At 36.9% G+C, this 21,010-nt stretch overlaps 1 pseudogene; it reads right to left on the bottom strand.

Moving 5' to 3' along the window:
* Positions 1-426: 426 nt before the first annotated feature.
* LOC126031346 (tubulin alpha-1A chain-like) overlaps positions 427-21,010 on the bottom strand; it is a 124,402-nt pseudogene continuing 103,818 nt past the window's right edge.

A 21,010-nucleotide genomic window follows, 5' to 3' on the forward strand; every position in this document is an offset into this window, starting at 1 on the left:
TATCAAACTGTAAAACAGAAGTTCTCTATTGTTCTGTCCTAGCTTTGTTAGTATCCAGCCATGGCCATGGTGCTCATTTGTAAGACTCCTATTCTCAGTGCCTGTCACTCTCTTGGCCTTTGAGCCCTTGTCTGAACCTGTCATCTGTCCATAACATAGGCCAATCAGAACAGTGATGTATGCAAAAAGTTTGTCACCTCCAACCATTAGCCTTACCATTGCCTATTCTTATTGGACATCTTTTTTAAGACAAGGAATACTTTATTTGAACCACTCACAGAAACACCACATCTTGGATTTATAGCAGACCATCATGTCTTAAAGTAGGTCAGTAATTACTTGAGTATACACTGCTACAGACTAATAAAGTGACCAGACCACAATTTTTAATGTTTAAAACAAAAAAAGCAGCACCTTTGTCACATTTTAATGTTGATATTTCTCTTCTTTTTCCTCCATCTCTCCTTCAACAGAATCCACTACACCCTCTTCATAATCCTTCTCAAGGGCAGCCATGTCCTCACAGGCCTCAGAGAACTCTCCATTCTCCATGCTGTCACTCAAAAACTAGTGAACAAAGGCAACTTGGCATATATCAGATCAAAATTGTTGTCCATTGAGCCCAGGACTCAGCAATGGCTGTAATGTTGCTCAGCATGAACACAGCTCATTATATTTTGGCCAGGTCCCTACATGGAACCACAGTGGGATGCTAGTAATTAATAAAAAAGTTTGAAGCCGTTGGGACACCAATTAACAAACTGGATGGTATCCCTGGTCTTGATGGTGGTGATGGTAGTGTTGCCATCTCTGGGAACCACATCACCATGATGTAATAGGCAACAAGCTATGCATACACCATGGTGAGGGTCACACTTTACTATCTTTTGGACTGTCTCAATTCATGTATTGGTGGTCACTGCAACAGAATACTGTTCATGATATACTTTCTAAGCAGATATGACAGAGACATATGTGGCCAGAAATAAATGAATTTAGGTTTAGAGCACCAGTTTGGTTTGGAATTATTTCAGATCAATATACATGACCCCATCAAACTGGAGGGAAGCAGTGATGGAGGACACAATTTGACCTACCAATCTTTTCAGGTTAGTGTGTTCAGGGGCTCAATATCAAGATTTCTACAACATATGTCTATATGGCCTCATTGTCCACCATGAAGGCACAATCAGAGTGATGTGATTGGTGATAATAGAATTGTAGGGCTTAACCAAGGCGGTAGAATCCTGGGGAGCTGGATATTTGGAGAACTCAAGCTTAGACTTCTTGTAACTGACAGATGTTCCATTAGCAGGAAGCTGAACCTGGAACCAATTTCCCCACCAAAGCTATAAAACATCAATGATTCCTGAAGGTCTGTGTACTGATCAGCCAATTTTCAAATTTGGTCTAAGATGAGGTCAATGATCTCCTTGACAATAGTGTAGTACACGTGGGCATAGTTATTGGCAGCATCTTGCTTGCCTGTGATGAGCTCCTCAGGGTGGAAGAGCTGATGGGAGGTGCCAGTGTGAACTTTATCAATGATGATGGGGTCCAAATCAATGAGCACAGCCCTGGGCACTTGTTTGCTAGTGTCCATTCCACTGAAGAAGGTGTTAAAGTAGTCATCTCCTGCCCTGATGTTCTTGTCACTGAGCATCTGGCCTTCAGGCTCGATGTTGTGTTCCAGGCAATAGACTCCCAAAAGGCATTGCCAAACTGGTCACCAACCTGCCAACCTGGCCAATGTGGGTGGAAATACATTCACACGTAGTTGCTGCTTGTGGTGGAGATGGCGGAGGATTGTTGCTTCTTATAGCAAGACTCTTAAGTGGTAGATGTAAGAGAATCTGCCTGGATGCCTTTCTTGATGAGTGTGACTTAAGTGACAGACTTAATTAACTAGATAACCTGGCATTTCACCCTTCAGGTACCAATACAACAAAATAATTTTCATAGATGAAATCTAATTAATAATATGCATCATAACACTCATTTACACATTTTATCACTTGTTATGAGAACTTTTAATATTTCTCAAAAACTATAATTTAAGCTGTACAATTTAGAGCTGCAAGCTTGTATATTTTTGACTATCTCCCATCATTTTATTGGTTTATCATTATTTTACAATATTATTGTTTTGGAATGGCATAGCTAAATAACTGCCTCTTTCATTTTTGCTCACACTTCATCTTTTGGCTCTGGCAAGTTTGAATCTGGTTTTTCTTTTTTTTCTCCTTTTTCTTTTATTTCTGTTGAAGATTTCATATAAGTGAGATCATACAGAATTTTTCTCTCACTGTCTGAGTTACTTCACTTATGCCTTTCCATTCTGCTTTTTATTTAATTTTATAAATTTAAATTATTATATTGGAAATTGTTTTAGTTTTCATAATTGTTTTGGTTTTTATTTGAGAATGGAAAATAATTGGTTCAAATATTTGGGAATCTAAGTGTAATTTATTGTAATTGAGCACAATAAAATTAATATTTGATTTCTGTTTGCACTTAAGAAATATCTGGCATTAAAATTTTATTAATTCATTTACCCAATAAAATTTAATTGAGTACAATTATGAATTGAAATGAACCTAGATAGGGCAATGAATTAAAAGGAATCAGATCAAATTCCCTAGGGATATTTGGAGACTGGAGAGAAGCACACTTAAAAGTAAACACAAATATAAGGATCAGGATAAGTCCTATAACTAGAACTACATTGCATTGCATGGTACTGGAATTGAATGTTATTCTCAATTAAGTAACTTTTGAAGTAAACTCCTTTTCAGCTGTGTTAAAAGAAAAACTAAAACAGCTTCCAATTCTTACATCACAATATAAACAGTGTAGTGAATTCCAAAAAATGCAATCTTTTTGTTGATCTAGTAGAGAGAAGGCATATGTGTTTGGACATCTGTTTAGATATCCACTCAGCAAGCATTCTGTCAGACTGGAAGAACCAGCAGCACAGCCAAGACACATATAACCCCAGACATCAGCTGTAAGAAAACCAAATGGTGCCTTACCAAAAATTGTCTTAGAATTTAAATTATTTAAACAGTTTGACAGACACAATTAATAATTTACAAAGGAAACATAGCACAAGTTTTATGAGGAATTATTTTGAATGTCACCTGTCTTACTTTAACACTGTATTTGAAATATTTTCTATAGAGTGACACAATTTAGAATACCATGAAAGTAAGAAAAATCAAAAGAATGTGCTAGTCAAATAATGGTGTATTAAGTTGATCAGATCACAAAGTCTACAAAGCATTTGGAAACATTGGAAGTTGCCAGTCATTATCGTTATACAAAAAGTGCAGAAATTAAATTCATTTAAAAAATGATCTTTTCAGTAGAGTAATGCAGTATATTATGTGCTATTATGTTGATTTTATAATCAACACAGAATTAGGAGCAATAAACTGAAGTTCCTATTTTCCTAGGCAATATCTATGAGTTCTATGTGTGCTAACTTGTCACTACCCATAAAGGTATGTCTCCATTATCAGGGAAGCATGCACCAGACGTGTCTTTTGGCTTTCCTGGTGCAGTGCCTGATTTCCTCCAAAGAAATATATTTTAGCCAGAAGGCCCATTGGAGAAGTCAATCATAACCCCTGCGTGGATTACTGGCTTATTTCTGACATGGCTGTGACATTATTTATCTCTTTACTCTTACTTATTTGATTTTGTCTCCTTTGCTAACTACAGAAATTCGGCCTTAGTTATCCTGCAGTCATAAAGAACTTTCAGTACCAAAGAAAACTGCTAGAAGTTCTCTGCTGGCTAAGCATATTTGCATGTCAAACCCAAGCCAGATACCTCTCTTTCTGTCAGCCTATTTGCTTCCTAAGACCAAGTCAAAACATAGCATCTTCAAGACAATGGTCTTCTCTCCCTGCCTTTGAGCGCCACAGCAGAGTGATTTTACCTCAGGGACTTTCCCTGTCACTTTGAATACTTGCTTACAAACAGGTTTGGCCAGTGTAGAATTAGGCTATTTTACTAGGTATTATTCTGTACCCCTTTCATAAGTTTTATCTCTTTCTATTACCAGATCATAGGAAGTAGGTCTTAGTCCCTAGCTAGAATATTATTTCCCTCAGGTTATGGATATTTGTTATTAGGAAGAAAACCAGGATTCCTGCTATCCCTTAATTTACATTAGTAATGACACCTAGGGCCAGGAACTACTTTGGTATGTAAGAAATTAGCCTTCCTTTTATCCTCTGCCCTTTGTTCCCCTGGAAATACCTTGCATACCAGAGTTGTGCTTAAAATGTCATCAGCTGAAAAGCAAAGTTTGTCTCTCGTCTCATAGACATGGGTCCCCATACAATGCATTTTGTGTGGTCTCAATTATTTCATATTTCATATTCGTCCACTTGTGTACCTGCTTTCTTCTCATGAAGGTTTTCTGACCCCACTAAGGTTTTGCTAAGAGACGCAAGCCATCTGCAGCACTAACTCACAAACACTAAAATTAATTTTAAGCCAATTTCATCTGTTAATTTCATTTGTTTTTGTTTTGGGGCCACACCCAGTGATACGGGTTACTCTTGGCTATGCACTCAGAAATTGCTCCTGGCTTGGGGGACCATATGGGACACCGGGGATAGAGCCCGGGTCCATCCTGGGTCAGCCACATACAAGGCATGCCAAAAGTAAACCAACAACAAACAAACAAAAGAAATGCTAAGATTTATTTTTAATTGATCTTCTTATACAAATTTGCTTTTCTACACAGCTCATTATTAAATATTTTATTTAGAAAGCCTTTACTATAAATTCAGACCTCATTTTAAAATTCAATCTGCTTTTCTATAAGTTTGAGACTACTTACAAATTCTTTATGGAATCTATCTAAAATCAAGTCTTTATATACATCCACAAACTGGCACTTTTTCTACTATTTGCCATCTTCACTTAAGCCAAACTGTCATAATGGTTTCCAAACTACAAATTTTGGACCTAGTAATTATCTTTCATTTCTCATCCTTCTTCAAGGTTATCAACAATTTCTAAAGTGTTCAAATCTCTGCCCTCACCCCCATTCTTTTGGCCCTTTGCCTAATTAAAATTAAACTCTATTTTTCCAAGAGTGTTGTGTATGTAAACATTTCCATGGGATTATTATGTTACTGATCCTACCCTGATAGGTGATTGTGCCCTACCCTAGGGTGTGACCTGGCATTCTGCTCCCACCCTTGGGTGGTACCTGATTCTGCTCCCACCCTAGGGTGATATCTGATTCTGATGTATAATAGCAAGGGTCTGTGAAAGGCGGGAGCTTTTTTTGAGGGCTGATTCCAGGGCTTTTTTCTTCAGCCATGCCCACGAAATAAAGCTGTTATCTTCTGAAGCCTGACTGCCTGCTAACTTTATACCCACTGCATTCACCTCAGAACCACCTTCTGAATGGGGTGATAGATGCGTGCTCGGAGCTAGAGGAGAAAGACCTCATCGTCCATCTCTCCATCAGTCAGCCGGATCAAGGGCTTATTTGCAACGCAAGAGAAGTAAAACTATTTTATTGTTATCTGATGCCATTACTCTTCTATGCAAACTCTGTGTGTCCAGGGATAATAAATGGTAGAAACATAGGATGTAGGCAGCATGAGATTAGGCATATGGCTCTAAGGAAGGAATGTCATAACTGTGGGGCCAGGATGTGTCTGATAATCTGATTAACCTATTTGACTGGACACCAGAAAATAATTGACTCAACAGCCTAATCTGGTTTCCTTGCCCCCTTCTGCTTTAAACTCATTGAAAGTAGCTCACCTACCCCTGTTAAAAGATTTGAAAGGAGAAAGATTTCTAGAAGCCTTCTTCTGGGAGGAATTACTCTGGAGTCCTGCTTCAGATGATCCATCTATAATAGAGGAGCTTCCTTTCCTTTCTCTTCTCTTAAATAAAATTTTTCTTTTTCTTTTGTTTTCTTCTTTCTTTCTTTCTTCTTTCTTTCTTTCTATCTTTCTTTCTTTCTTTCTCTTTCTTGTCTTTTTCTTTTCTTTCTTTCTCTTTCTTTCTTTCTTTCTCTCTCTCTTTCTTTCTTTCTCTTTCTCTTTCTTCTTTCTTTCTCTTTCTCTCTCTTCTTTCCTTCTTTCCTTCTTTCCTATTTGGGTAAGCCAACTGTAAGGCAAAAGCCCTACCAGTTGTGCTATCACTTTGGGTCCCCTTAAATAAAATCTTATTTGTGCCAGAGAGATAGTACAGCAAGTAGGGCGTTTGCCTTGCACACAGATGATGTGGGCTTGATTGACAACATCTCTATGGTCCCCTGAACACCCCAACAGTGATCCCTGAGTAGATCCAGGATTAAGCCCTGATCACAACCTGGTGTGGCTTAAAAATACAAACAAACAAAAAAAAAGATTTAAAAAATTTTTCTTAATTCAGATATTGTGTCTCTGATCCTTACTTTCAATTCTGACTGATAAAATACAATAACCTTTTAAAAACCATTTACAAGATCCAGGATCCAGTGGAAGCAACAGTATTTATCTTATCTTTCCACTCTCATGTCATTGGTAGTCATAATTTCACATGAACCTCTTTTGCTCTTCAACATCATACACTTTTATTGTTCATGCTCATTCCTCTTCCTAAAATGCTTTTGTCTTTCGAAAATATTTCTATCTTTTTCTCATGCTGGTAAAATCCTACTCCTCCTGAAATCTATTTGATTGTAGAATATAAATTCATTGTAGGAAAGCTCACTGTCAGATGTTTACTCATGTATGTAGCTTAGGATAAAAATTAAATGACATATCTGCTTGGGGGTATACTGTCTAGAACAAAGTAAACATAGAGTAAGGTTTCAATAAATGTTAGTTTTAAAACAAGTGATTGTTACAGAAACTACTTTCTGGATTAGACTTTAATGTATTCACTGGACTTGCAGAATTTCCCTGTTGAAAACTATTCATTCCTTTAATTCACTTGACTTCCCTCCTCACCACGACCTATATTAAGCATTTAAATTTCTATGAGCAAATGTTGTCTCTGGTTTTGTCTTTCTCTCTGATAGTCTCTCACTGAGCTATTCTTATGTGAAAAAGCCAAGGCATTCCAGAATGAACGTTTGCATGTGTTTGCGTATGTCTCCAGAGGAATGTTTCTTCGATTTTCCTGACTTTGCAGGCATTTTAAAGGAATGACTTCTTAGATGGCAACAGAACCACATGATGGTATTGTGTTTGCCTTGGCGGTGGTTAGAACTGCTTTGGCAGTTTAATTCCTCCCTTCCTGAGGTGGAAAGTTCCAGTTTTAGAAGACATTTATTGAACATGTTGTAGGTTGGAAGATAAGGATATGGATACAAAAACAAAATATATATGCACACATGTACTCTTACATAGTGTAGTCTTTACCATCAGAATTATGACACGGGTGTTAGTGTGGGTTCATTGAAATCCCTGAAAGCAGATGACTCTCCCACCCCAAGCACTCTAGATGTGATCCTAGTCTGTCAACACAACTGGCGACAGCCCGTACCTTACCAATAAAAAAAATAAATGTTTGGTGATTAAATAAAGATATTTTTCAAAAGAAATAAATGTTCGGCAGATAGTGAATAAGCCAAGTTCCCAGAAGTGCACTCAAAGGCAATCTAGTATGCAGTGTAGAGTGGAGCACAGAGAGGGGTCTCCTGGCAGGTGATGGATGATCATTGTGTGTAGAAGTCAAGATTTACCTAATCAGGCTTAGAAAATACAGATCTCTACAAATGACCGTGGGACTAAATGAAAGCTCTGCCAATGGGCAGGTTTAGCCCCCACTTTCATTGATGATTTTCATTGATTTATTTACTTATCTAAGTGCTAGCAATCAAAACTAGGGTGCTTGGTGCAAGACAGGCAATCTACTTCAAAGACACTTCTTCAACTCATTTTATTATTTTAAATGTCTGTCTTTATAGGCCTTGCACATGCCCAGATTAGGAGGGTGTGTGTGTGTGTGTGTGTGTGTGTGTGTGTGTGTGTGTGTGTGTGTGTGTGTGTGTGTGTGTGGTGTTTGCTCTGATAGATAAATATATGCCTTAGTGTATTTGCAGTATCACTTTTTACTATTTATGTCTTTTCAAAGGAAGGCTCCTGTCATGTTAACGTAAGTGTGTTTATAAAATCAAAATCAACTATTTTGAGTCCTCACTATTAATAATCCCCAGGTTTAGGCTAGACTGGGGTATGGGATGCTGGGAAGAGGTGGTGAACATGGCAAAGATGAAATACCTCCCTGTGCACAGTGTAATGATGCTGGTGCATTCTAGAACACTCAGTGGCCAGGCCCCAAAGCAATGGTGCATGCTGACAGCATCTTTGTACTCACTTGACTTTTTTGCTTGTCCACTGTGCCTGCTCAGTGCAGGGTACTCTAATCCCTCTTGCTGAGCTCAGGTCACTAAATACTCACCCTACATTTTACAGCTTCAACCCTGTGACAGGGGAGCTGACCCCACCTCAGTGCCAGGCACCCAGCAAACAGGGATTAATAAATGCTATCTGAGGGTTGCCCAGGGCTCTACAGCTGCTTCTTACAATTAGACTTGTCATCATTCTCTCAAGAAGCCCCTGTTGATTTTTAAATCCTAATTGGCAGGAGACACCTGTTTCCCAATGGGAAAGCTGGGGAAGGGTCAGTGGATGGCAGCAGGCGCCTGAGAGGAGCTGAATTGCTGGATGAATGTGTGCCAGTGACTTGGCCTCAAATCCATAGGCTAGATTTAGAGAGTTTCTTTAGCTTCTTCTTTCTTCTCCCAACCCCCATTCCCCAAAATAGCCTTTCAGGCCAGTCCTTGGGAGTAAGTATTTGAATCTAATCTCTCTTGGAGTAAGAACTTACCACTACACTTTCTTAAGTATACTTAGCATCCAACACCCCCCTCTTGGCTTTACTAGTTTTCCTCACAGCCTTGATTCCTTCAGGACTCAGGCTGTCTTTCATTCCAGTATTTAGGTTTTATTAACTGCTTACAAGCTGCTTAAACTCTAAACCATTTCATGGTTCTGAAGACCATTAAGTATATTTTTAGTTCCTGTCTTCACAGAGCTTACATCCTGAATAGAGGGGGGCAGTGGTGGAACAGCATGCCGTCATAATGTGAATTTTTTCCCAACTAACTTATTTGAGTTGAAAAAAGTGGGTAAATACACTCAGGAACCTCTTTCTAGAAGCTTGGGCACACTGATTTTTCTAAAACTTCAGCATCTTAAATTTTCTACTTAGACTAAAACTTAAACTTGCCTAAATGAAAGTAACTAATGCCTAATAAAATTCACTTCGCTTCTCTCCAAAATGAGAAATAAGGCTGTGATGATTAGAGCAAATAGTTGGATTTTAAAAGCCAAATAACTGGATAACGATGTGGAGGAGCTATGAATCAGCGAAAAGGGAGAAGCTATGGAATCATGCTTCTCATTTTCAAGTCACCTTTACGAAATACCTAATATGCCTGGGTCTTTTCTTGCATTGGACCTTTTGGGACCAGCCCAGTTTCCTGTCAGTTTCGAAGTACTAGCCTCTTTGCCAGGAATCAGTTAAGCGTTCTCATCAACCTTGGCTTATCCTTGAGGGCTTCAGTGAACTTCATCAATCAGAGATCTTATTCAGAACTCCAGCTGTACATCAGTACAAAGTTTCTACAGTGTGGTACCATAAAATCAAATAGTTTTTACCTTTTTGTACTTACTGTCTGTGTGTTTTTTGTTAAATCATGTTAAAGACTTTGTAGCTTACTATACTGTTCTGCTTGTCAGTGCTGAAAATATAAAGGTAGTAAAAGATGTGATTACCTTTCTTGATAAAATTTATATGAGTGAAGCATGTGTGTGCACACATAAAGACAGCCATGTTCTTTAGGGCATTTTTGCATAACAGTTTAATTAATGAGATCACTGCTGTCAAAATTTCGCATCCAAAATCTTTTCCAAGTATCTTATTAAATGCAGATTTCTGAGGCCCCAAATTTTGTAATTTAGATTTACTAAAAATAAATATTTAGCAATATTTCATATTTTTTTCTATAAATATGGCCTGCACTCTGTACTTCTTAATGCTAGACTATTGCTCATACACACACTTTGTGTAAGGGAGATTGCATATGGAAGGATAAAATGATAGAGGAATCATTTCTGCCTGTGAGTTTTTCCAAATACAACCTAGTCATGAATGTAAAAATAATTCTAAGACTGTGATTACATACATGTAACTTAATTTGAATGTACTTGCCTTGGGCATATTTTTGAATATTTAAAAAAATACTTGGATGGATGATATAACTGGACTTTCATGTTCCTTTCAAAAATAAAGCCCTGATTTGTCAGGGGATCAAAATTGAGTTCTTACCATATAAGTAGGAATGTGCTTACACTGAAAGCTCTTGCTGATGTTGGGAACAAAGTGTGAGGCTTTGCAGCCTCTGTAGATCTATGATGTAAGCAACAGTGAGTGGCACAGAGAAGTCAGAACGGGTGATTCATTTAGGAAGAAATAGCTTGCACCTGTGAGAATGTGAGAGGCGTCACTTGGCATTATTGGGGTGCTGCATCAACTGGATGTCGCCTCTGTCCCCAAATGAACTGACAGCTTGTAGATCTTGTGCGGAACTGGGCCTCACTCACTGTTATGTTTTGCTTTGGGAGTGAAAGCAAACTTGTGACTCACATGGGAGTTGAGGAGAGGTTTGTGCTTAGTAGTTCAGTCTTGGCAGCAGGGAGCCTGGAGTAGACATGAGATGCAATCTAATAAGCACATGTGTTCTTACAGTATGCCTCATAGCCAGGCCACTTTATCTTCAGTAATCCCAATCTGTGTCCCAGAATCACATTATTTGGCCATGTCTCAGACCCAATGTACTCTTGGATGAGGAATCATGAAATGTGATCTCAGGACAAGATAGGATCATGCTCTAAAGAGGCACTGATGCCTTTATCTCTCTCAGCAGCTCAACATTAAATGGAGTATGGTTCCAGGAAAATATATTTAACATGCTGCTGCCAGTAGAGAAATCCAAACATTTCTTCTCTACATGAAATCTTGCCACCATCCCTTTTGATTGCTGAAAGGAACAAATGGATGTGAGAGATAAAACGGCATCTGAAAACAAAGCCTCAGTAATAGGCAGTGTTATCCCTGACTATCTGCTCCTTCTGGCAGTCATTTGTCTTCAGAAAAGGCACAGCATCCTATTGGAGCTATCATTCAAGGGGCCATTAATCAAGAGAACCCTTCAGGCTAGACTAATTTTAAGAAAAAAGGCCCTTTGTGCTTCCAGAGTGTGAGGGGAAAGACATGCTAAGCACTGAACCAGACCAGTTTTAGAGCTCCTCCTTTGGAAGCCCTGTGCAGTGGTCAGAGTTTCTGTGATCTGGAAGAATCACTGGGAGGGCAGTTCTTCAGGCTTCGGGCAGATGATGGTGTGTCTGTGCAATGACTGATGATCTGAAAGTCTTGTGGTGGAATATGTTTTGTTGTTGTTCTTGGTTTGTTTGCTTGTTGAGTGGGTGGGTAGGTAGACCACCACAGACAGTGCTCTGAGCTTACTCCTGGCTCTGCACTCAGGGATCACTCCTGGAAGAATGTGGGGATCCTATGTGGTACTGGAGATGGAACCCAGATGTGTGCAATGTGAGTACTATACCCACTGTACTATCTCTCTAGCTCTTTGCTGTAGTCTTTATCCAGACTCTTTAAGGCAGTGATATGTTTTCCAAGCCCATCTGTTTGTTACTACTAAAAGTGTGGTTTCTATAGCAAAGAATCCTGGGAGCAGAGCCAGTAGTAAGGTCTGAAAAGAGCCAGTGTTGCCTACAAATATAAAAAAAATAAATAATTAAAATTTACTTTTTAAGGTCTGGAAAGTAAGTATAGCAGGTAAAGTGTTTGCATGCCTTTCAAAAGCTGACCTGGAGACACTCACCAGTATTGTATGTGGTCCTCTGACCATCACTAAGAGTGATCCCTAGACACAAAACCAGGAGTAAAAGTAAGCCCTGAGAACCACAGGTGTGGTCCCAATCAAACGAAACATCAAAAAAGTAATTTTTCTTAAAGTCAGTATTTACATCAGGGACAAATACAAACTGGATTTAGTTAAAGATATACACACATAGAATAGAATTTAGTAATACAGGGGAAAGAGTATGGAGAGGAAATTAAAGTATCTTAACTCTAAGTCAATTGACTTGAGAAGTTATAAAACAAATATTTTATTATCTTTGAAACAAGCTACTTTACTTTCCCTCCAAGTAAACTCCCAGAGGTTCACAGTAGGAAAAAAGATACTGTAATATCAATTTCAGACTTTGATACAGTATTTTCAGTAAACCAAAGTTTTGTCCTTTCATGGAATAAACATTTATTTTTCACCAATGAACCATGCTGGATATTTTTAAGGTTATGAATTCAATAATCTATAATATCAATTCAATAAGAACAGAGTGCTAGAAAAGGCAGAAATAGTACAACAGTGCCACCTGCTGTATCTCTTTTTCCACTTGGATCTGGAGTTTTGGTAGTAGGGTTTCTGTTGGTCTTGGCCACATAGAGATAACTGATGTACAGTAGGGCACCCAAATTTCAGCTGACATTGGACAGATGGAGAAAATACACTTCACAGAGTGTCACATCCTTAGCGTTTACTGATTTAGCCAGTACAGAGGAAGCTGGAGAATAGCATTTCTAAACAGTTCCAGGGGCTGCTGGTTCAGCCACTGCTTTATTTCAAAATTGCCCAGGATCCTTTTGGTTTCTTTCCTAAAGGTTGCTGATGCAATACATTACTATAGTTTATGGGAATTTACATTCTATAGTTTACTTTACCTTCTAAGTCCTAGAATGAAGAAGCTGAGAAGTGAAAGCCCAATCTGAAAGAAGTGTGATCTGTGGGGCAATCAATCAGCTTTGCAGGTTGCTTCAGGTTGAATGATTATAGCGAGGAACATGGGATGACTTGGAGACCAAGAGATTGTTTATACAAAGAAATAACTTGGCCTGAAATGTGAAGGACCTGCCCATATAAGAAAACTGCTTTCAAAATGGAATCGATAGGGCTAGTCTTTGAAGATCTGGGCAAAGTCCCAATATTTTTTTGCCTTTCTTTCATATGCCACATGTTAATTTTTCTTCAAGATTTACTTTTTGGAATGGCAGATGACCAGAAGTGTGAAATTTCAGTGGTATTAAGTGCTATCATTTTTGTCATCACCAATGTTTTCAGTAAAACCAAAGACTTCGCTGATAAAGTAACTCACTGAACAAAGATGTGTGTTTGAACTTTTGAAACTAAAGAAAAGGAAACAGTCTCATTCACTTTTTCTTGTGGTAGAAAAAAATCATATTTAACATCTGAATCACTTTAAATTGTATGGTCAGGAGTGTTAAGTACATCTGTGGACTTGTGCGACAGAACTACTGAGTCTTCTCGTCTTGTTTGACTGAAATTCCATCACATTTAACACTAATCCTCCCTCATCATCTGAGGCTTTGGCAATCACTTTCCTGCTTCCTTTTTCTGTAATTTTGACTACTTTCTATACTTCATATTGAAAGAAATTAAAAAATATTACCTTTCTGTGAAAGATTTATGCCATTTAGTTTAACTGTTCATGAGGTTCACCATTTGACAAAATTCCTTCTTTTTTAAAGGCAACATAATAATGCATGTGTATAAACCCCATTTTTCTTTATCTGTTTATCTGGTGATGAACAAACTGCTCCCACATCTTCATTACAGTGAATAATGCTGCACTGTATTTGAATATGCAACTATTTTTACATGAGTCTGTTCTGAATTTTTTTTGTGGAGGAGGTAGATACACATATGGGATAGTGGGAATCTTCAATGAAAGGTTAACCTATTTCAATTGTCACCATTCTCTTTCCATTTTACATTTTGAACAAAAATTCATAAGGATTCCAATCTATCCTTTCTCACCGAAACTATTTTTGTCAATTACATTTTCTAGATACTTGATACTGTGTGATATGGATGATAAAATCAAAAATCACAATTTGATAGTTTGTAACTATATTTCTAAAGTGTGATATATTTTTTATAAATTCTGATATTTTATTTAGCTCCTGCTATTCATTACATTTTCAAAACACAGTTATGTTTGTCAATAAGGCATTTTGCACTGAACTGGGAATACAATAGTCAAAAAGATATACATACTTTCTGATTTTATGGAATTCACAGTGTACTTGGAGATAAGTTTAAGAAGAAAAAAATAGTCCCCGAGAAAGGAATGTGTTTTAAGTAAGGTTATAAAAGAATCACTGAGAGAGATAATTCTGAGTGAAGACACTTCTCATTGAAGGCAATGAGAAGAGTTGTCTAGAGAGATCAGTGAAGAGATGAAAGAGGAAGAGTGCTCTTTGAGCAAAATACTGGAACAAGGAAGTTCTTGCCTTGCTTTGTGAGGCAAATAGAGGCCTATATGCATAGATCACATTCAATTTAGGAAAAAATGACAAGGTTTGGAGATTAAAAATATTTAAGCATCCACTTTATACAAGATTCTGTAAACCAAACTATGGGAAATAAATTCTTTTCTAGGGAATGACAATCTATTTAATACCTTTAAGTAGGAGGTCCACATACTATGGCTGAAATTTCCTCAAGAAATAAAAATATACATAAAATTAATAGGTTGCTGCAGAGTTCAAGTGGAGGGAAACTGGCATTAAACACACATGAATGATCATTAAGCATTATTTAAATGATATATTTTAATGTGTTATTTATGAGCTAATTTGTATATTAATTATATGTAAATTAACCTTCTATAGTAAATTTTAATATGTTATTTATAAATGTATTGCTTATATCTTTTAATAGATTATTTATTAATAACATTTTTATATCATCTTTGTATCTATATATCATTTTATATCTTTTTATCTTTGCATTTTATAGCCTCTATAAAGAAATAAATGTTTATTTTTCTTTCTTTTTTTAAATTTGGGCTAAACCCTCCCTTGAAGTGTTCAGGGATTCCCAAGGCATTCCCAGTGATACACTTACACCAGGCCAGATTCAATACTTGAACTTGAGATGTTAAGCCTCTTGGGCCAAGAACATTGCCTATAGGCTACAGGGCTTCATCCATCAGTGCTTTGAATGTTATCTGATATGGAACATCAATTTCAGGTCTTTGCACATGCAAAGCATGTTACCCTAACCCTGAGTTATCTCCCTGGCCCCTTATGCATGTTTTATAATAGTGTACTTAGTATTTTTGCTGTTAAATATTTACCCTTATCATATATATGATTTATGTACTTTTTCTTTTCCATTCACTGTTTTTTGTCTTTTGATGCCAAAAAGATTTTTAAGTTTGATATCATTCCATTTATTATTTTACTTTTGTCTGTGACATTAGCATCAAAGTCAAAAAATAATTTCCATGGGGCCAGAGCTGTGGTGCATGTGGTACGGTGTTTGACTTGCATGTGCTAACCTAGGATGAACCGCAGTTCTATCCCCGGTGTACCATATGATCCCTAAAACTGGGAGCAATTTCTGAACGCATAGCAAGGAGTAACCCCTGGGCGTTATCAGGTGTGGCCCCACAAAATAAAATAAAATAGGTTCAATATCATTAAAATTTTCTTCAATATTTCCTTTTAGGAGATTTTAAAATAATACTTATACTTTTGAGGTTTAACATTTAGGTCTTCAGTGCATTTCAATCAAACTTTATATACAGTATAAGATGAATAGTCAACTTTTTTTATAAAGTATTCAGCTTTTTAATTACATTTGCTAAAAAGAATATTTTTTGTATTGAGTGGTAGCAGTAATCTTGTTAAAAATCATTGGCTCTATATGCAAAGATTTATTTAACCTGTTTGAATAAACTTACTCTACTCTGTTCTATCCAATCCTATGTAAATTCTTTATGTGCCATGTTCAAGAGTTGTACATCCTTCAATTTAGCTTTTATTCAGTATTGTTTTGATTACAATGGGTTCCATAAAATTTCATTTTAATTTTAGTATGTACTTTTGACTTATGTGTCAATGCATTAACATAAACACTCTTGTCAGAATGTGTTTCCCCAAACAGTCATTGTGTGGTCTCATTGCATATTTCACCATACACCAGTTTGTGCATCCCACTCCCCTGAAGTGAATTCATCAAAATCCTCTGGTGCTGTCAGACTAAAGCAGCCAGCAGCACTTAGGTGAAAATATCACTGAGAGTTTTAATAGGGACTACAATAATCTATAGATATTATTACAATAGTAGAGATAAATTAACTGTATTGTATATTTTCCAATCTATGAACATAAAATTTCTAAAATGCTGTATTTTCATGGAAAACTCTAAATTAATATTATTACAGATTATGTCAATATTCACAACATTGGGGCCTGAGCAGTGGCGCAAGCCATAGGGTGTCTGCCTCGTGTGCTATAGCCTAGGACAGACTGAGGTTCAATCCCCCAGAGTCCCATATGGTCCCCCATGCCAGGAGTGATTTCTGAGCACATAGCCAGGAATAACCCATGAGTGTCAATGAGTGTGCCCCCCAAATATCCTACAACATGGATGAATTATTATTATAAGTTTGGGGACATAAACCAATCATACTTAGGTCTTTTTCCTGGTTCTATGCTCAGGAATCATATCTGGAGTGATTCAGGGGTGGGGGAGGTCAGGGTCCATGTAGAGCAGGAATCAAGTCTGGTTGACCACATACAAGGCAAGTGTTTAATCCACTTAATATCTCTATGACCAATTTGCTGAAATTTTATTTAGCATAATTTATTTTTGGCGAAATATTTATTTTTATGTGAACTTCTTACTTAAAACAAAAATATTAAAGTAGTTATAGTGACAAACTCAATCTTAATGTCTGCACCTTACATATTCACTCTGTTCTTGAAAGAGATATAAATGAACCCATGAATAATTATGTGTACAACAGGCACACAGCTAAAATTTGGCAAAATGGAAAGGAGAGGGTGATCCAAGTGCCTACACTTTCAAAACCATGCCTGCTGCATTCAACACCCACAATTGCCACTTTGACAAGAGCCTGATTCACCACTCATTTATGACTCTTTAGTTATGACTCTATATTTATGCTATAGAGACATCAATCTGACCAAAACTTCAGGTATGCCACTAGTTGAGCTGATATCACTGCAACTTTTTCTGTAGTTTGTGTGGGCACACATCCCCCACTTTATGGTACTTCCAGAAGACCTGGCTGCTGAAAAGATGATGCACAAAAGTATTGGCAATAGTACTTGGAATTTTAGGATTCTTGCACTGAAGCAAACCCATTTCTGTTTAATATGGTTAACCCCCGTAGGAACACACCAATATAGATATTAATGTGTTTCTGAAACCACCTAATGTTCAGAAACAAATGAATTATCAGAATGGTAAACTAGAAATAAGAACCTACTAAATCTTCTGAAAATGATTTAATGACCTCATTGGTGATAAAGTTATTTTCACAAATCTGCTTTTTGCCATATTTCATTATATTTATATAATGAAATTATATAATATATTTATAATATTTTATCCCACTTACCTGAAAACAAATTTATTATGATCAACTATGTCAACTATGCTCTTTAAATAAAGTAAATTTTAAAAACACAAAGTAACATGTAGCCTTTATAATGTAGTCTTATTTACATATAAGTTTATCATGCCTGTCATACCAATAGTCGATTTAAAATTCTTTTTATTAAAATTCCTTTTTGAGGGGCTGGAGAGATAGCAAGGAGGTAAGGCCTTTGCCTTTCAGACAGAAGGTCATTGGTGCGAATCCAAGCACCCAATATGGTCCCTTGAGCCTGCCAGGAGCGATTTCTGAGAGTGTAACCAGGAGTAACTCCTGAGCGCTGCAGGGTGTGACCCAAAAAACAAACAAACAAAAAAATTTCTCTTTGAGATCATAATTAATTTAATGTGTAGGTATAATTTTAATTACGTACTAAAATTAATCCACACATAGATGGCATCATGTGGGAATTTAAGATTTTGAATAATTTCCCAGTATCAACAAGCCTATAGTAAAAACCCATTTCTATAAAATCTAAAAACATTAAATTCAAGAACTATTTTAAATTTTATTGAATTAATGGTGTATTAAAATTTCTTTTGTTTTGAGGTGGAACAACATTAGAAAAAAGTCACTTTAAAATATTTTTTTGCTTAACTCATTCATTTAATAAAAATATTTTTCTTGATCAAAGTGAGTATATTTGAAGTATTTTATTTATTTTAATATAATATATATTTTTACTTTATTTAAGTACCATAGTTGCAAAATTTTTCATGGTTTAGTTTTATCTATAGAATTTACACCACCAGGGGCTGGAGAGATAGCATGGATGTCTTGCAGAAGGACAGTGGTTCAAATTTCGGCTTCCCATATGATCCCCCGAGCCTTCCAGGAGCGATTTCTGAGCATAGAGCCAGGAGTAACCCCTGAGCACTGCCAAGTGTGACCCAAAAACCAAAATATTCCCCCAAAACAGAATGTACATCACCATTCACCATTCACCAGTGCACTTTTCCTGCCAGCAATGTCCTCAGTTTCCCACTCACCTGCCCCTCCTATTTCTGTGGCAGGTATTTCTCTCTCTCTCTCTCTCTCTCTCTCTCTCTCTCTCTCTCTCTCTCTCTCTCTCTCTCTCTCTCTCTCTCTCTCTCCTCTCACTTATGTCTCTCTTTATGTTTTTTTTGGTTTGCATTATTGTTAATGAAGGCTTTTCCATGCATATAACTTTATCCCTTTTCAGCACCCAGTTCTTTTCCTGAGTGATCCGTTTCAACTTTCATTGTCAGAGTAGACTGTTGACTATGCTAGTGGCATGAACCACTCTTTGTGGCAAGATTCCTACCATGAACTGAATCTTCTGATACTCATCTCTATTTTCTCTGAATATTATTACCATATTACCTTATTTTTCTTATATCCCAAAAATAAGTGAGTATTGTCTATGTCTATATCTTTCTATCAGAATATTTCACTTAGCATAATAATTTCCATATCTATTAATATACAAGTAAATTTCATGACTTTATTGTTTCTAATATCTGAGTAGTATTTGTGAAGATATACCACAGTTTCTTCAGCCACTTATCTGGTCTCAGGAACTTGGGTGGTTTCCAGATTCTAGCTATTGTAAATAATGTGCAATAAACATATGAATTAATGGGCTTTTCTGCATGGCGATTTGAAATTCCTATGATATATTACTAGGAATGACACCTCTGGGCCATATGGAAGCTCAATTTCTAATTTTATAAGAAATATCCTTATTGTTTTCCAAAAAAAGCAGAGTAGTCCATATTCTCACCAGCAGTAAATGAATACCTTCTTCTCCACATCATTGTCAACACTGGTTGATCTTGTTCTTTGTGATATGCGCCTGTCTTTGTGAAATGATACCTCATTGCTGCTTTGATTTGAATCTCTCTGATGATTAGTGATATGGAGCATTATTTCATATGCCTTTTGGCCATCTATATTTCTTCTTTGAAGAAATGTCTGTTCATTTCTTCTCCCCATTTTTGTATGGGGTTAGATTTTTTTCTTGCTAAGTTCTATCAGTGCCTTGTATATCTTGGATATTAATCCTTTAACAGATGAGTGTTAGATGAACAGTTTCTCGCATATTATAAACACTCTTTGTATCCTAGTGCAGAAGATTCTCAGTTTAATATACTAGTATTTGTTTAACTTTGCTCCCACTGTCTTGGAGAGGGGTGTTTCCTCCATGAAGATGTCTTTAGATTCAGTGTCATGGAGTATTTTTTCTTTTCTTCTATGTATCTTATGGTTTCAGCTCTGGTATCAAGGTATTTAATTCATTTTTATTTGGCTCCATGCATGGTTTTAAAGAGAACCTGAATTAACATATTTGCGTGTAATTGACCAATTTTCTCAACACCATTTGTTAAAGGTCTTTCCTTGCTCCACTTTGTATTTCTTGCCTCTTTATCAGAGATTAATTGACTTTACACATGGTGTCAGTCTCAGAATGTCAAGTCTATTCCACTGATCTCAGGGTCTGTCTTTGCTTCAATACCATGCTGTTTTAATAACTTCTGCTTATAGTACAATTTAAAGTTGGCAAAGTGCTGCCTCTCATCACCTTTATCCCAATGATTGTTTTAGCTATTGGTGAATGTTTATTGCTCCAAATACCTTTCAAGAGTGTTGGATCCAGCTATTTGAAAAATTCCATGGGTATTTTTAAAGGAATTGCATTAAATCTTTGGGAATAATTGTCATTTTAAATGCTAATCCTTCCAATCCATAAACAGGGTATGTCTTCATTCCCATTTGTCCTCTTTTATTTCTTGAAGCAGTGTTTTGTACTTTTCTTTGATAGTTCTTTCATCTCCTTAAGTAAATAGATTCAGGTACTTGGCTTCTGAGGCACAATTGTGATCGGGGTTGGATTTTAATGTCTTTTTTGTTTTGTTTTGTTTTGTTTTGTTTGTTTTTTGGGTCACACCCAGCGGTGCTCGGGGGTTATTCCTGGCAGTCTGCTCAGAAATAGCTCCTGGCAGGCACGGGGGACCATATGGGACACCAGGATTCGAACCAACCACTTTTGGTCCTGGATCGGCTGCTTGCAAGGCAAACGCCGCTGTGCTATCTCTCTGGGCCCGGATTTTAATGTCTTTTTTCTTTAATTATTCATATATAGAAAAGCCATGGATTTTTGCATGCATTTGTAGCCCATCACTGTACTACAAAAATCTGTTGTTTCTAGATGCTTTGGGGGTAGTCTTTAGGATTGTCTAAGTATAGTATCATATCATCTGCAGTATGAGCTTGATTTCTTCCTTTCCTATATATCTTTTTCTTGCCTGATTCTATGGCAAGTACTTCCAATACAATATGAATAGAAATGCCAAGAGGGGTCAACCTTCTGTCATGCCAAATTTCCCATTAAGTATAATGTTGCCATAGGCTGGTGGTAATATGCTTTGACTATTCTGAGAAAA

Source organism: Suncus etruscus, chromosome 15 (genome assembly GCF_024139225.1).
Source record: "Suncus etruscus isolate mSunEtr1 chromosome 15, mSunEtr1.pri.cur, whole genome shotgun sequence".
In the NCBI taxonomy this organism is placed as follows: Eukaryota; Metazoa; Chordata; class Mammalia; order Eulipotyphla; family Soricidae; genus Suncus; species Suncus etruscus.